Raw genomic sequence first — 18,375 nt, 5'->3', positions numbered from 1 at the left:
ATGCATTTCCTGGCCCAAAATTGGGCCGTTTCTCCAAGGATCTCTACACTCTGTAAGCTCTACACTCTCACTACAAACCACAGTTTGAAATATCAGTGATGATGGACTGAAATTTGCTAATATTTGATACCATTCTGCTAGCTGTCTGTCCTTAACTATATATATAGGATGTTTATAAAGATAATAAATGTCATTACTGAAGATATTTCTGTAAAACAAAGGTTATGCCTCACTCAGTAACTTACTTGCTTCAAGTAACATTTCATATAATACAATTTCAGTGCACCAAAATAATATTTATCTATCTCTGAAAACTAACTTGGTATCTTCCCTTTCTGGCTGCCATTTATTTAAGTTAACACTATTTATACTTCTGCAACAGTATTTCAGCTTTCATCCTCCATAACTGCACCCCTCTTTCCCCAATCCATTTAGATCTTATTCCCGTTTCAGTTCCACCCAAATACCTAACATTCACCCTACACACAATGGTCAATGAATGTGTGGAATTCTCAAATATGACTTCTATTTAGTACTTTTTTATCCGACTCATATTCTATTATTGTCCCACTAAGGATGATGCACAGCCCACTCTTAGTATGTACACAGGAATAACCTGTGCTCCCCATGACCCAACGATTCTACTGGACCTCTTGAGCAGTACTTTTCAAACTTTACTCTAGGGGCGCCTGGGTGACTCAGTGGGTTAAAGCCTCTGCCTTCCAATTGGGGTCGTGATCCCAGAGTCCTGGGATCAAGTCCCGCATAGGGCTCTCTTCTCAGCAGGGAGCCTGCTTCCCCCTCTCTCTTTCTGCCTACCTCTCTGTCTACTTCTGATCTTTGTCAAATAAATAAATAAAATCTTTAAAAAAACAAAATAAAACAAAACACAACAACTTTATCCCCCGCATCTTGTTCAGATGTAATTCTGGTTCAGTAGGTCTGAGGTAGGGGCCAAGATTCTGCATTTCAAACAAGTTCTAGGTGTGCGGATGCTACTGGTCCTAGACCATGCTCTGAGAAGCAAGGTACTACTACGCTGGGGTCACATGCTCCTACATAGAGAAATTCCAAACACACACCTTTCTCCTTAATGTTACTCTTTGTTCATCTCTACTCTTAACCACTGGTGATCTTCCCCCTTACTTTGTCTAAAACAGACTGACAACATCAGGTGTGAACTTGGATAACTGACACACTACTGCTTTTTGAACAATGAGAAGCTGTTGCATCACGTGGTAGTTTTAAAACACACTACAAATTATTTGGCGTTTCCTCTCTTCACAAAGGTAAGTCTAACTTCCCCCTACTCAAGCATGGATCAGCTTTAGATGCTTGCTTCTAAAGAACTGCAGAGAAAGTGACGCTGAGTGACTTCCAGTGCTAGGTCACAAAGGAAATAAATACAGCTTCTGCTTGCCTTTTTTTGGACCACGTACCTTTGGAAGTATCCTGAAGCTGCCATGCTAGAGAGACCACATAAATATGAAGACACCTGAGGAGCCTTAGCTATTCCATCCTAACTGTTTGAGTCTTCCAGCTCAGGTACCAGACATGTGAACAAGCAAGTCTTCAGATTATGCAAACCCCAGGCCACTGACTACAACTGCATGAGAGACCAAAAGCCAGAAACTCCATGCTGAACTACAAGCAACCCACAGAACTATAAGAGATAATCATAAATGATCATTAATGTTATAAGTCACTGATGTGAGGTAGCTTGTTATATGTAACTGGAAGCATATCACTTTTGCCTTTTCTTCAACTGCCAAAAACTTCAAAGCCAAATATGATACTCAATTGCTTGAACTATATTAAACCTCATGATATCATACTTGTTTCTTCCTCCTTTCTGAGTCCTCAGTTTTTTTTTTAAATTTGTTAACTTTATTATTCCCGTGTCCTTTTTTTATAAGCTGCCTCAAAATCAAATTCTTTTAGAAAACAGAGGAGGCTATTAATAAACAATAATTTTCTGTTTCTCACCCATTTCCCTGTATGTTCTTGTGTCTCAATTCATTTTCTTTCATTCCTTTATGTTGTCTTAGAGAAAAACAAATGTCCCATTTCTTTTCCTTTCTCTAGTATCTTTAATCTCTTGCCACCTGTCTTCTTGCTGTCTGATTTTAAGTGAATACAAGTCTTCAATCTTGAGAAAACCTTTTGTCTTTCACTCCTACCATGTTAATTACTTTTTTCATAGTCAATCTTCTGAAGAATGTTTTACTTAAATTTTATTGCCATTTAAACTGAATTTTCACTTGTATATCAGCATGTGAAATTTAGTAACTTCTATAAAGTAAACATGTGAGTAAGGTTAGGGCTTTAATTTCATGTAGAAAAAAGTCAATAAAGTGCTACTATTGTTGCACTTAAAAAAAAGTTTCTTGGTCAACATTCAAATTACTTCTGTCATTACTGCATTTATATATAGTGGACACTTTTTGCCTACCTATTCTTTAGCGATTTGTGAAAACACATTTTTTAAAAGAAATTGTTAATTACATCTCCAACATTCATTCAGATAGAAGTAATTCTATATATCTTCCACCTTTTGATCTAGTAGATTATCTTTGCAAAACAAAAGCCTGGTAATGACAGGAAACGTACCGTTTTTCATTAATATTTAATTGCATTGTATGTACAATAATGTAATTCTCCCTCTTTGACACTGTTTTTGTGCACTCTGTACTAACGTCTCCTCATTCTTTACTGTGACATTTGTCCCCAGCACTAATGTGCACTAATTAGGAGTTCTGGTTGGGAACAGAGACTTGTTACTTAGCGTAGAAGATAGGATCTGAGCCAAACTTACTCCAGGATTGGAAATGTTTTACAACATCAATGAGAGTGGTGAAGATGATTTCCACAAGAATGTCAACAAGAATATATCATATCTAATAAGTGTATCCTATGAACCTCTGACTTTTAGAAGCTAATGATTTTTTGAAAATTCTATTTTTATAATTATCAATTCTCTTTTTAAAACCATTCAGTGGTTACTTATTTCCCTCAAAATAGAACCCAAACTCCTTGGCTTGGTTTATCTGTCCCATCCAGTCTCATCTTTGCCTCTTTATCCCTTTCATTCCATTTCTCAACTGACAGACAAGCTTATCTATGTTTCTGCCAAAGTAAGCTATTTGCTTTTCTACAGTTGCAACACATTGTTTAACCCTTTCCAGATGCTATTCTTTGTCTAGATTTCCATCTTCTATTCTTCCTACTCCAACCCTCTTCTTCCTACCACTTGTCTGATTATCATCTGCTACCACTCATTTCTCAACTGGGACATCAACCCTCCAGAAGGCCTATCTGACTGCCAACATCGGGCTTCAAGTGCCCTTTCTCAACATTCATACAGCATCCCATGACGTCACTATAACCACTATATTAAACTCATCTTCTCACATGTCTGAGGGAGAAATTATGCTTTTCTTTTCTGCTCACAGTGTATCTCCTGCACCCACAGAAACTAACATAACATCTGGGAATGCTACTCTTGTAATGAATGCCATGTGCTGAATGAAAACTGAACGTTCATTCCTTTCAATGTTTAAAAACAACACATTATATATACATTTGAAGATAGGTTTGATTTCCTAAACTGGTCAAAATTTACCTGGACTAAGTAGAGAAAAAAGCAAATAATCAAGTTTTAATAAAAGCACTTTTGAGGGTATAAACAATGTAACTTACCTTCCCTCTCCAAAAATGTATTTTTTTAAAAAGTCACTACAACAGAATGAGATTGGTTTTCTTATGTAGTTTTTGAAATGTCACTGAAAAATCATCCCAAAGGATTTAGAGTGGGAGGAATACATCTAAGGAGAATGAGATTACACCTTAAAGAAATTCTTTTGGGGGTGTCTAGGTGGCTCAGTGGGTTAAGCCTCTGACTTCGACTCAGGTCATGATCTCGGGGTCCTGGGATCGAGGCCCGCCTAGGGCTCTCTACTTGGCCGGGGAGCCTGTTCCCCACCCTCTCTACCTGCCTCTCTGCCTACTTGTGATCTCTCTGTCAAATAAATAAATAAAAATCTTTAAAAAAAGGGGCACCTGGGTGGCTCAGTGGGTTAGGCCGTTGCCTTCGGCTCAGGTCATGATCTCAGGGTCCTGGGATCGAGTCCCACGTTGGGCTCTCTGCTCAGCAGGGAGCCTGCTTCCTCCTCTCTCTCTGCCTGCCTCTATGCCTACTTGTGATCTCTCTCTCTCTCTGTCAAATAAATAAATAAATAAAATCTTTAAAAAAAAAAGATTTAAAAAAAAAATAAACTCTTTGAATGGAACAATTTTCCTTTGGCTGTATAGAGAGCAGTCATGTACAAAAGTTGGTCTAGTGGGAAAAATCCCAGAATGGAGTTCTAAGCTATCTGTAGCTATGCACTAGCTGGGTATATGACCTTGGGGCAACTATTCCACCATGTATTTCCTTCCCCTTGGCAAAGAAATGAACTAACAGTGTTGCTTATATTCTGGGTAAGCAATGTGCTGCGGGCATTCTGGGCCCCTGGCACTAAGTGCCAGAAGCAACCCCAGGCATGGGGGGTCGCAACTAAAAATGTCCCCAAGTGGCGTTACTGCTCCCAGCAGAGGACTACTGCTGCCTTATGATCTTTCCAGGTCCTTTGCTGTGTTATCATCGTATAAAAGAAGCAGAGGCTTCTTAACTTCTCTAGTCTTTTATAGCCACTACTTTTATTTGTTTCCAGGAAAGGTTTTAGGAGGTTAAGCCAACTGGATTCCTTTTCTGAACATGAATCTTTCTCATTATTTGGCTCTGTTAGGATATCTGAAATTTTACCAATGCATTCTTAACCTAGTTTTAAAAAATGACATTTTAGGACTCTTGCACATACACTAGGTCCCTGAGACACACAAAATGTCTTAAGTAAGGTTTAGCTGTTATCTGGAAATGAGTGGAGAAGAAAGGACTAATCAATAATGAATATAGGCTAAATTGGGAAGATCTTGATAAGGTTTTGGGAATTAAAATATTTCCCTCTAAGGAAGAGAGATAAAGGTAGTAAGCACAGTGATCAATTAGTGTACAAGCTAAAAATACCTTAATCCACTGCTAAGGGAGACAAAAAACTTCAATACCTCTGGCCTTTCCTATGACACACAACGGAGAATTAATAATAAAAAGAGAGGGAGGGAGAGCAACTACTGGGGAGAAAAAAAAAGAAGCACTAGAATCAAGAAGTTGATGGAGGAGAAATTCTTCCTAGGTGTTCACAATGCCTATCTGAAAAAATGCATCAAAGTCTACAACATAGCACTAAAGTCTTATGGATTGCTCATTGCTTTTTCCCCCCCAAGAACCTAAAGTATAATAGATGTTCACTGCATATTTACTGAATGAACAATAAGAGCCTAAACATTTCCTGATTGTTTTATTTGAATGCACAACGACATGAGATAGCCCATTAGCACCATTGACTCATCAGCACAGGTTAATTTGATAAACTTGGTTACAATACCCTTTCCAATGAAATGAGGTTTAGGCGAGGGAAGATGAGAAGTAAGTATGCTCTGAGGGAGTTAACAAGTTGATGTGAACAAATAAACTGGCCAAAAGCTCCCAAAGGGTTAGGCTCCCCAACTTTACCCACTTGATAAGTCTATCAGCAGCCAGACCTGTTAGTAAACCATTTTGGGCAGCATCACTTTGCAGTAACCAAGGAGATTTGAGATGCTCATTAATGTTATCTTGGGAATTCTAAATCAACAGGAGCAATGCATTTTAACAGAAGAAAAAGCCTATAAATCAATGGACTAAGCATAAACTTTAGAGTTAGGCAGATGAGATATTAAATCCCGCAGGAGGAGTATACATCACCATGTTTCCTTCCCCCATTTTAAATTCATCCCTCCTCCCCCCACTTCAGGAATAGACACATTCCATTGGAAGGAGCGAATCAGATAGATTAGGTAAAACACTTCAGGATACAGAACACTTAGTTTATCTTTGTACTTAGTTTTCACTTTGATGAAAAATAAATAATATATACAATCATCTCAAAAAAGCAGAACTCCACTCATGTCTTATATATCTTCCCATACCTGGAATCAAGTATGTATTTGTAAGTACCGTCATGACTTATTATCACATCTTTAACATAGCTGCTTTCCCTTTGGGATACTAATTAGTGATGTAGAGAGCCATACTATAACCCCGGGAACATGTGATCATTCCACCTCATCATCAACTGAAGTTACACCACTACTGCAAAATTACAGTTGTATGGTCTTGAGCAAGTTATTTATTTATTTATTTATAAAGATTTTAGTTATTTATTTGACAGAGAGAGATCACAAGTAGGCAGAGAGGCAGGCGGAGTGAGAGAGGGAAGCAAGCTCCCTGCTTAGCAGAGAGCCTGATGTGGGACTGGATCCTAGACCCTGAGATCATGACCTGAGCAGAAGGCAGTGGCTTAACCCACTGAGCCACCCAGGCACCCGAGCAAGTTATTTAATTTCTGCAAGTCTCCTTATTTTAAAAGTCAGGGGTGGGGTGGGAGGTTACAGTAGTAACATATAGAGCTTAGTAGGTGTTAAGTTCTACTCTGAACACTTTCTAATGTATTACTTAATCTTCATAACCTTCCTGGGAGATAATCACTATTATCCTCATTCTATAGAAGAGGAAACCTGGGGTCTAGAGGGATTAAATCTATTGTCCAAAGCTACATGGCTTTTAAGTGGGGTAGCTTGGATTCAACTCCAGACTGTCTTGTTGCGGGGTCGAAGTTCTTAGTCACTGAGTTACAGCTGTTTTTTTGTTTTTTGGGTTTTTGGGATTTTTTTGTTTTGTTTTGTTTGGGGTTTTTTTTTGCTTACTTCCAATATTCCATACAGCAACCTTTATAACCAGATCTGTTAATGTGCTTTAAAATCTTAACAATGGCTCCATCCTGCTGTTGGGAAAGTAACCAAATTTGTATTAGCAACTAAAAGCTCTGAATGATACCTGCATGCTTCTCCAGCCTCACTTACACTGCACAGTCTACTTGTTAACACTCCCTCAGATGCTTTCTCTGACTTTTTTCACATATATGATATATGGAATATATCACATATCATAATATGTATCACATACATGAAGTCATATATATGACATATGGTATCTATCTCATATGTATGAAAAATTTTAAATTATATGTTTTATATTATATATTATATAATCTTTCAGTAATAATCAAATCATACCAAACCCTTCATTTATGTGACCTGCTTTTTTTAAACTCAGAAATGTATCATGAGGAATGCCTGAGTGGCTTAGTCAGTTGAGGGGCTGACTCTTGGCTTCAGCTCAGGTTATGATCTAAGGGTCCTAGGACAGAGCCCTGAATCAGGCTCCGTGCTCAGCAGGGATTCTGTTTAAGGATTCTCTCCCTGTCTCCCTTTGCTCCTCCCCTCACTCATGCTTTTTCTCCTTCTCCAAAAGAAATAAATAAGTCTTTAAGGGGAAAAAAAATGTATCATGAACAGCTTTTCAAGCCAATAATATAATTTTGCAATATCATTTTTGCTACACCACAATTTACTTCATCTCAAGTCAGAGAGTCATAAACAAATTTTTATTATGATAAAAAATGCTGCATTGAGATGTTTATGGTTAAAGCTTTGTACAATTCTTAGTCTCTTAGGAAATTTTAAAAAATTAAGTTGGTGGTTCAAAGAGCATATGCATTTTTGAAGCATACTGTGCCTATTGCTAACTGCTCTCCAAAAATACACATCAATATCTGCTAACACTACAAATATAAGAGCACATGTCTTCCTAGTATAATATATTTTATTTTGGTCAGGTTGATTGGCAAAACAAACACCCAGCTAGAATACTATTCCAACTTGCATATCTTTAAATATTAATGGAATTGAGGAAGTTTTCATGTACCTACTGGATATCTGTACTCTGGGTAAAATGCCTAGTTATTCACTTTGCCCATTTTTAAAATTGTAGTATTTGTTTTACTTGTTTATAGCCCCTCATTTGTTTACCATCAGATGTATGTTTAGCAACTATACAATTTTCTGAACACTATGCTATATGTGGGAATATAATTCAGTTTATGATCAACCAACTTTTATAATCTCCTTGAGGTCAATCCAGCTTTGGTCTCTAATCCAGGCTCAAGGCCAATATTACACATTTTAGATTTTTTTCATTCAGTAGCATTTTTAGCTACTGCTACGGACTACACGTTTGTTTCCTTTACAAATTCATATGTTGATACCTAATGCCCAAATCAATGGTCTCTGGGATGTGATTAGGTCATAAGGGTGCAGCTCATGAACAGAATTTGTACTCATAAAGGAGACCCAGTAGAAATTCCTAACACTTTCTACCATGTGAGGTTACAGCTAAAAGGCAAGGCTTTTAGGAAGTGAGCCCTCACATGGCACTGAATGTGCCAACACCATGATCTTGGATCTTCCAATCTCCTGAACTGTGAGAAATAAATGTCTGTTGTTTATAAGCCACATAGTCATGGGTATTTCTTATAGGAGCCCAAGTAGACTAAGAGAGATACCAACAACATTTCTGTTGTTGATTGCTGCCTTAAATATCAATCATTTTATTATGGTCCTGAATTTAGGGTTGACTGGGCTCGGAAGGATAATTCTACTGCTTTTGCTTGTGATCCCTCACAAGGATGCCATCAGATGTTGTGTCCAGTTGGAGTCATTTAGAGAGTGGAATTGGCCCTCTCTTCCTCTCACTATAGCATCAGATCTCAGAGCCTCTCCTTTCCACATGGCTTCTCCAGGTGGTCTCTTCATGTAGCTCTCCAGAAAAGTAATTATACTGCTTCCACAGAAGCTCAGTATTCTCCAAAGCACAGTAAGTGGAAGTTTCTTAAGGCTTGGTGGGCTTCCTCTTAAGGTTTAGGTCAAAACTGACACAGCAGCACTTCTGCCACCTTCTATTAGTTAAAAAATCAGAGTTGGGCCATATTCAAGAGGGTGGGAAATATATATACTCTGGCTCAAAGGAGGAGTGACAGAATGTGCTGCCATATTTAGTCCATTGTAGATCATAATGGTTTTAACATGACTTGAAAGTACTTTTCCAAGTTTGCATTTGCCTTTTAAGTTTGCTTATAAAAGGTTTGATGCATAGTTGATTTTAAATTTTATACACAGTAAAATTTAGCAGTATTTTTCATCAGTATGATTTCAGCTTCTGGTCCATTTACAGAAAGCTTTTCTCAAATGAAAAACAAATAAAAATATTATCTTGGTTTGTGTGGGGCATGGAAGTAAATGGGTAGATGGAATACAAATGAACTTTCATTGTTTGGACAGTATTTTTGTATTCTTTAAAAATACTAAATGAGGGGCGCCTGGGTGGCTCAGTGGGTTAAGCCGCTGCCTTCGGCTCAGGTCATGATCTCAGGGTCCTGGGATCGAGTCCCGCATCAGGCTCTCTGCTCAGCAGGGAGCCTGCTTCCTTCCTTCTCTCTGCCTGCCTCTCTGCCTATTTGTGATCTCTCTCTGTCAAATAAATAAATAAAAATCTTTAAAAAAAAAAGATACTAAATGAGTATGATTTTAATGTCTCCATCCTAAAAATAGAACAAAAAGAAGAAGGTATATAAAGAGACGGAGGAGAAGATGAAAAAGTAGAAGAGGTGGAAGAGGAAGAAATCTGACAAAGAAAAGCCACACCAAAGTTTTTAAATATTTACTACTATCTAACTCAGAAAATTCTGCAGCTACATTGTTCTAACTTCTAAATTTTTAGTTCACTGAGAATTTACTTTGTAAGATGTGAGTTAGGATCCATCTTTAATATTTCTACAAGTGGCTAACTAGTAATATATGTTTATTTATTCATTTTATTATTCAATAGATTTTATTAAGTACCTACTATGTGCTAAGTACTCTGGTTGTAACTGAATGTGTTGTTAGTGAAAGAAACTGATTGAGTTACTACCATTATAGATCTTATAATAACCCAACGAGGAGAAACAAGTAAATAAATAAATGGATGTATAATTACAGTTTTGGCATGTGCCATTAAGGAAAAAAATGGGACAACCATGTCTTAACTAAATAGAATTTAAATAAGAAGAAGAAAAAAAAAAAAACCTAGCCATGGAATAAATAGTAGATTAGAGGAAAAGAAGAGCAGATAGGTGACCTGGAGGAAAAAGTAATGGAAAGCCATCAAGATGAACAGAAGGAAGAAAAAAAATAAATAAATGAAAATAGACCTAAAGACACTATCAAGTGTCGTAATATTTGCATTATAGTGTTCCCAGAAGGAGAAGAGAGAGAAAAGGTGGAAGAAAGTTTATTTGAAGAAATAATAACTGAAAACTGCCTGAATCTGGGGAAGGAAACAGAAATCTAGATCCAGGAAGCACAGACAGCCCCCAAACAAAATCAACTGAAGGAGGTCCACACCAAGCCATACAGTTATTAAAATGGCAGAAAGTAGTGATAAAGAGAGAATTTTAAAAGCAACAGGGGTGCCTGGGTGGCTTAGTTGGTTAAGTGTCTGCCTTCAGCTCTGGTCTTGATCCCCCAGTCCTGGGATTGAGTTCAGAGTCAGACTCTCCGCTCAGCAGAGTCTGCTTTTCCCACTCCCTCTGTCTCTCTCCCGCCTCTGCTCTCTTTCCCTCTCCCTCATGCACTCAAATAAATAAATAAAATCTTTTTAAAAATCAACAAAAGAAAAGGAAACACTATACGCTAACTATGTTCAAATTAGAACTTTTAAAATATACACTTTTTAACATTGGTTTAATTTAAACAAACTTTTTCATTCTCTCTTTGTTTCTTTATTAAATATAGTATCTTAAAGGTCACCTGAGCAGCTCAGTTGATTGAGCAGCTGGCTCTTGACTTTGGCTCGGATCATAATCTCAAGGTCCTGGGATAGAGCCTTGGGTCGGAGTCCACACTCAGTAGGGAAGGAGTCTGCCTAAGGATTCTATCTCCCTCTCCCTCTGCCCCTCCCTCCACTTGTGTTCTCTATCTCTCTCTCTCTCAAATAAATAAATCTTTAAAAATAAATTAATTAAATAAATAAATATAGTATCTCAATCTTCCTTAATGGATTCAGTTCCTCCTCCCCCGAGAATATTTTATTTGAAATTTTATTCTATCCCCTGAATTGTCTGTTTCTTCCTTTTCCCTTTTCCATTTGGTATGTTTTAATCTCTTTCATGTTCAAGGCTTTCTATAGAACTCTGATGATCTTTTGTTTTCCATTAAAAAGTGAAAGATACTAAAATCTAACTGGACACGGTGCATAAGGTTTGGATTTGTCAAGTCCTGACGTTCATAGTCAGATGGGTACTCACTGATTTACTTGAGAAACTTGCACGTGTCATTTTCTTACAGTCTTTTTATAGAATCATTCAATTTTATTTCGAGACAATGTTTCTAGTGTTCTGCATGAAGTTATATACCTAGCAGTCACCATTCTTACCCTTGATGGCATTAAAGCACTGGGATCCCATTCAATAAGCAGATTTTGTCCTAAGCCCCCTATTTTTCAGGACTTGTCTTTTAGTTGGGCAGAGTCTGGAATCGTTCTTTTTCTTTTGTTTGGATGGGGTTGGGTTGTTCAGACAGGTAAACAAACTTAATGAGAAATTTATCATGGATAGAAACAGAACCCTGGGAAAACATTAAAAGTGGGTGAGGAGAATAACCTCTTCTTGAGGGCTCAGATGAGGGTGCAAAGAGGAATAATCACTAAATCTGGGTTTCGAAGTAAGAAGAGGCAAATTGATCGAAATGTGTGGAGGCAGGGATGGACAGAAAAGTATTTACAAGAAGTGTCTGTACAATATCAAGGAAATTTGGAAGAACATGATCCATTTGTATAGAGGTTCAACACTATAATGTTGGGTCAGGGTGGAGAGCCAGCTTTTCATCTGGTTTAAAGAAAAACTTTTTTTTTTTTTTTTAGTATCTAAGCCCTTTATCTTTTAAATGCTAAATTTAAATGTTTGTTTGCTTAACTCGATCTGTACTAACCAATCTATTTCATTGGTTATTTATTCAACTCCTCATATCTAATGACATATCATTTAACGACTCTGCTCCTCAATTTTCTCATCTATAAAGTAGATACAGTATCTGCCTGCATCAGTCAGGGTTTTTTGTTGTGTGTAAGAGAGCAATAACTGGTAATCCACACAGAAAAGGATTTTTTTTTCCAAAGATTTTATTTATTTATTTAACAGACAGAGATCACAAGTAGGCAGAGAGGCAGGCAGAGAGAGAGAGGAGGAAGCAGCCTCCCCGCAGAGCAGAGAGCCCGATGTGGGGCTCAATCCCAGGACCTTGAGATCATGACCTGAGCCGAAGGCAGAGGCTTTAACCCACTGAGCCACCCAGGTGCCCCCAGAAAAGGATTTTGTAAAAGGATATCAGCTCTCTCTCAGAAAATGAAAAACTAAGGTTAGATATTATGTATTCCTGATAAAACCCAAAGTCACACTGCAGCACTTTCCCATGAAAGCATCACTGCCACCAGCACTAGGCACAGACCTTGATGACTACATCGCTGGTCACTGGATGCTGCTGTGAGAAGCCCTGCCCTGCTGCCACCTCCTGCATCAGGATGTATCTTGTCTGGGCCATGAATCTGTCTGGCCCAGCCAAAGGCATGTGTCCATGCCAATGTATAATGGAGAACCAAATGGTATGGAATGGCCCTGTTTTACAGCTTCTTCAGAAAGACATAGGCTCAGGGCACCTGGGTGGCTCAGTCAGTTAAGTGTCTGCCTTCGGCTGAGCTCATGATCCCAGGGTTCTGGGATAGAGCCCCACATTGGGTTCCATGCTCAGCTGGGAGCCTGCTTCTCTCTCTGCCCTCTCCCCTGCTGGTGCTCTCTCTCTCTCTCTTTCTCCGTCTGTCTGAAATAAATAAATAAAATCTAAAAAACAGAAAAAGAAAGATATAGGCTCTGCCTCATAAGGAGGGTGGGATTCTTCAAACATAGGAAACAGGACAAATACTAGATAGGTAAGAAGAAACACAAATGTTCACATAGTTTAGGCTATCAAATGGTTTTGGAAGATGTACACATTATAATGAAAAAAAATCACACAACTCTAAATAAATGCCTGATCTAAAGATGCTAACTCTAAAAATGGCTTCAGCTCTTCAATGGCTATTCGCAGAAGACCTTAGTCCTTAACCACATGGACCTTTCTATAGAGTTGCTTGAATATCCTAACAAAATGTTAGCTGGCTTCTTCCAGAAAGTGATCCAAGGGACTATGAGAATAAGGTGAAAATTACAACATCATTTTGTGATTTACATTTGACATTTACTCTCCATCATTCCTAGCACGTTCTATTTGTTAGAAGCCAGTCACTAAATACAGCCAAAACTCAAGCGGAGGGTAATTAGGATCCACCAAAGAGAGGAATATCATAGAAGTTTCAAACATGTATTAAAGCCATCACAGGTATTTTTTATTACTTCACAGAATTAGCCAAACAAATTTCTTTACACATTCTTTCTATTTATATTCATATTCATATTATAATATGTCAGAGAATCTATTCTGATCTGAAGTTAAATTACCACAGACCCACCAGGGACATTCATTTTACCTAGTAAAAAATCTTTCAGTGCTTAAAAAAGAGAGAGTGTTGCACTAGATAGCATCTTATCACCAAAGAAACACATTTCAACTGTAAATGAAATATTTTTCCTTTCATTCAAACACCTAAATCCTACAGTATAAAGATTAACAGACATTAGTGCCTGGCTATTCTTACTGATGTGGTGGGAGAAAAGGGAATTTTGTAATTCTCACTTTTCTGAGGGCACAAAAATCTTCTAGGGACACAAATTTAAATGTTTTTGGTGGTCAAACAGTTAATTAAAAGGAGAAGTCTATAGGGAATAGTGAGGACTAAGACATTAAAATTCAGCTAAAAACAAACAAAACAACAACAATATCAGGCTAGCCGAAGAAAATACCTTAAGTCCTCAGTATGGCTATTCCTCTTCCTGCTGATTCTATAAGGTCTGACTTACTTTTTTTTTTTTTTTTTTTTTTTTTTTTTTTTTTAAGAAATTCTCCTTCTGAATTCATTAGTTTTGGGGCCAAAAAAGATCTTGGCCTATCTAATCCAACTTCTCCATTCTACAGACAGAAAGCTAAGGAAGGGCACTTTTACTTTCAGGACCCCTTTCTTCATAAACAATATTAAAAATTATATTTTACAAGATCAAATAAAAAATTAGACTGAGGTAAGGAGACTTCATCCAAAATGATGTTTTAAGGGACAACTGCAATAGGGAGAATGCTTTAACCCTTAGATTGGCAAGCCTTTCCAAAGTTAGATGAAAAATGTCTTTTTTGTTCTCCTAAGAGAGGGATGAATAATGCTGGAAAGAACAGGAAGTGGGGAAGTGGGATGAGCCAGAGTGGCATGATCTTGTAGTGAAAAAGAGAAAGTTTTACCCAGAAGTCGGCATATTTTCAAGCTGGTAAGCAGGATTTTATGCTGGTTCAGGCTGAGAGTAGGTCAAAGTTTAGGGCCTGGGAGAAAAAGAGAAGACTAACCGAAACTTGATCAAATCAAGGTAGTAGGTAGTTTGCCCAGACTGGTTAGTGAACACAAACAGTGCAGCAAATCACTTGCAATGCAAAGAATGGGAATTTGGAGGACCTGCGTCCAGCCTCGTCATAGATAAACAAGGAAGTCTTATCAGTAAGGTAAGTCTTAAAAGTCATTGGGAAAGGAAGAGTTTTTGCAGTAAACCATCTCCCATTTTCTGGAAAATAAAGACGTGGGGAAGGGTACTTGTACTTTTTTCCAGGGTTATAGATTTTGAGAAGTTCAACACTGTCAATGATAACATCGGCCTGAAGATCAATAAATTAATATTATATATTCTTAGAACTTTATTTAAAGTTATTTTTTCCTTTTTTTTTTTTTCCATTTTCACAGGTCCTAAAAATATCAAGTGCCCTTATTTGAGACTTAGCATGGTTGAGGGCCTTTTAAAACCACTGAGCTAGTTACAGCAGAGCTGATAAGAGGAACCATACCTGCACCTCTATGAAAACTGCAGGAGAAGGTTCCCTTCAAGAGAGAAAATGAAAGACTCTTGGATAGTGATAAGGATGGGGATATTAACTCTGAAGTAGAATCCTGCAGACTTAGAAGGTAAGGATAGGGAAGAAAAGTTTAAGAACTGGGGTGTCGGGGTGCCTGGGTGGCTCAGTGGGTTAAAGCCTCTGCAGGGAGCCTGCTTCCTCCTCTCTCTCTGCCTGCCTCTCTGCCTACTTGTGATCTCTGTCAAATAAATAAATAAAATCTTAAAAAAAAAAAAAAAAAAAGAACTGGGGTCTGAGGGCACCTTAACATTCAACTATTAGATGCATGTCATCAGCCCCCAATATTTATTTATTTTAAAAAATTAAAGTATAATTGCCATACTAGTGTCTTATTAGCTTCAGGTGTACATACAGTGATTTGATATTTTTATACATTACAAAATGATGTCCACAAGTCCAGTCACCAAGTGCATCATACACAGTTATTGCAATATTACGGACTATATTCTCTATGGGGCACATTACATCCCCACGACTTATTAATTTTATAACGCAAGTTTGTACCTTTAAATCCCTTTCATCTATTTCTTTCAACACCTAATCCCTCCCTGCTCTGGTAACCAAGAGTTTCCTGTATCTATGACCTGTTCGTTTATGTTTGTTCATTGGTTTTTAAGATTCCACGTACAAGTGAAAGCAAACAGTATTTGCCTCTGACTTACTTTACTTATTATGTTTTAACCATACGGCCTTTCCTGTCCCCACCGACCGTCCCCATCTTTATTGAGCTTACAGTCAAGCAGGGGAGGCCAACACAGCCAACAATCCCAGTAAGTTGGGCCACGTGTTGTGACAGCGGAAGTGAGGTGTCTTGGGAAGGAACAGCTGGAACACCTAACCTGCATGCGGGAAGGGACACTCCAAATGAACCAAGAATAGGAACCAACCGGGCACAGATGACGGAGGGGAGAGGACCGCCCCAGGCACGGGCGCTTCACACAGGAAGATCCAGGGAATGTGCAGTTTGCCCTCCGAGAAGGCCTCCCACCTGTGGTCTCAAGAAATCCTCTCAGTTCTTGGGAAGCCAGTATCAGTGAAAAGGGAGTGTGTTCAAAATCTCTCCCCGCCTGCTTCCAGGAGTCTTAGAATCCAGGGGATTTCGTAAGGAAAATCAAATCACTGAGACACCTCAGAAAAACAAAACGCCCCTCCCAATTTTCCAAACCATCCAGTCCGTTGCGGTACTTGGTCCACTCCCAGCAGGTTAGAACGCTGGTTTCATGTTTAACTGCTGATTTTCAATGAAAAAGTGGATCTCCCCCCCCCCCCCCATTCTCGACACCTGGACTGTCTCTCCCCTGCTGGGAGGGGACTTCCTCTCACCGCTCCTCAAAGGTCTTGCGGCTCCCAGTCCCGGCCAGGGCAGGGGCTCAGGGTCCACGCCACGTGACCTACCTTGATTTTCCTCGCTTCAGCTGAACTCCCTCCAGCCCTGGAAGGACTGGGCCCGTCGGAGGCTGCGGGCGGGCCTGTTCCAGCCGCCGCCGCCACCAGTGAGATGGGGAGGGGCGGCGGGACCACAAGGCGGGAGCGCGGCGCTGGCGGGGCAGCCGCGGCCGGAGGGATCCGGAGCCCGGCGGGAGCGGGGCGGGGACCCGGAGGCCGGGGCGGGACCGGGGCCGGGGCCGGGGCCGGGGCGGGGCCGGGCAGTCTCCGGGGCCGCCCAGCGGTTCCACCGCTCGGCTACCTGGCTACCCCGACACCTGCGGCTTCGCCACCCGGCGGCTCTGGTAGGTTGGGCGTCCCCCGGGCTCGGCTCAGGCTCCCTTGTCCTACGCGGTGGGTGTCTGACTGCTGTTGTGGGGTTGTACTGCCGCTAGGCTTCCCGCCCTAAGAGTCCGCGCGACGTGAGCTTGGATCCTGAGGGGCTGGGAAGGAAGGTGAGCGCGCGAAGTTGCTAAAACCTCTTCTTTTGCTCCAAGTTCTTGCACGTGGAAAATTCTCTGTTCAAACTTTAGTCCAGATGGCGCATCAGTAGTGACCGAAGCCACGCAACTGTCAGATTGGTCCTTTCGGGGGGGTGTGTGTGTGTAAGTGTTTGTGTAGGGGAGCAGGGGAGGTGGGAGGGTTGGTGAGGGCCTTCCTTGTACAAGTGGCCCTGGGAGAGACGTCTGCTCCCAGAGACCTGTAGGGGCCCACCGTTCACTAAGAGTTTCTTGGGACTTGTAAGTCGGACTTGCATGGAACAGCAGTTGGTCGGAGCAATTTAAAACACACACACACACCCCACACGCCCCCGAGTCTGGGATCTGGGGAAAAGCCGGTAGACTTGGGCCAGCGCCAGAAAGACCCCTTAGAGGCTACCGGGAACGGGACATCTGCCAAAAACTTCCTTGCTATGCACCTACTGCTGAGCTAGTAGTAAAGACTGAAGGCACAAGACTTTGCCACTTGTGGAGTTGGACAAGGGGCAGGAAAATAAAGGGGCGAAGGAAGGTGTCTGCACTGACAAGAATCTGGAAAAGTTGAAGTAGTAGGAATACTTCCTTTAGGGACAGGTGCTTCCTCATTGAGCCCTCCTCATTCATGATAGCATTATAGCATTCATTATTAGCATTTTTGTGTGCATTTTTAAACAGTTAACTAAATGCAGACAGAACACTGTGGTACAGTAGCGTGGACTTTTCTTCCTTCCCCTCCCAGTTTTATTCTAAATGAGTTCAAGGTCACCTTTTGGAGACTAGGTACCTGAAGAAAGGGTTAGAAAGTTTTTTTCCTTTCACACTCCTTACCCCTCCATCCCTACCTACAATTCCCAGCCCCCACCTTTCCCCCCAAAACAAAATGCACTCACTAACTCTCTACTCTCCTTAATTCTTACCACCTAAACACCAGGGGAGAAGAAAGCAACCACATTCGTCATGCAAGTATTTGTGGTTAATTTGGTCTTGTGACTGATTCCTTGTTCCTTTGCCCTCTAGTTCCTTCAGTATTAAAATGTACCAATGGTGTTTTCTGTAAAGAATACAAAGGACTGGAGGAGAAAAGGAAACTGTCCCTGAAGTGATCTAGTAAAGTAATTATTATTTTTTCAAACCACAAAAATTATGTGTTGAGTTCCAGTATTTTTACCTCCTGTTGGGAAAGATATTTTTAAGCTATAATTATTTTGTCAATAAAAATATGTTGTTAAGCCTCTCCCTACATGGAAAATCTTACATTAAACAATCTCCACCCAACAGAGTGAATACTTTAGAAATCTGAAGTTCCAGTTTATAGGGGCAGACTGGAATGGAAGTGTATTTAGGTTATGAAATAATA

At 39.8% G+C, this 18,375-nt stretch overlaps 1 protein-coding gene across 2 annotated transcripts in view; it reads left to right on the top strand.

The window, feature by feature from the left end:
• Positions 1 to 16,741: 16,741 nt before the first annotated feature.
• WDR72 (WD repeat domain 72) overlaps positions 16,742 to 18,375 on the top strand; it is a 212,070-nt gene continuing 210,436 nt past the window's right edge. Inside the window, exon 1 of one of the 2 annotated variants that reach the window (XM_004755388.3) lies at positions 16,742 to 16,844. The gene's annotated coding sequence lies outside the window, so the exon portion shown is untranslated. The other variant, XM_004755389.3, reaches the window with a different exon arrangement.

Source organism: Mustela putorius, unplaced genomic scaffold (assembly GCF_011764305.1).
Source record: "Mustela putorius furo isolate JIRA1106 unplaced genomic scaffold, ASM1176430v1.1 tig00003898_pilon_pilon_pilon, whole genome shotgun sequence".
In the NCBI taxonomy this organism is placed as follows: Eukaryota; Metazoa; Chordata; class Mammalia; order Carnivora; family Mustelidae; genus Mustela; species Mustela putorius.
The sequence above is the reverse complement of the archived record's forward strand: the minus strand, read 5'-3'. Positions and strand labels throughout refer to the sequence as shown.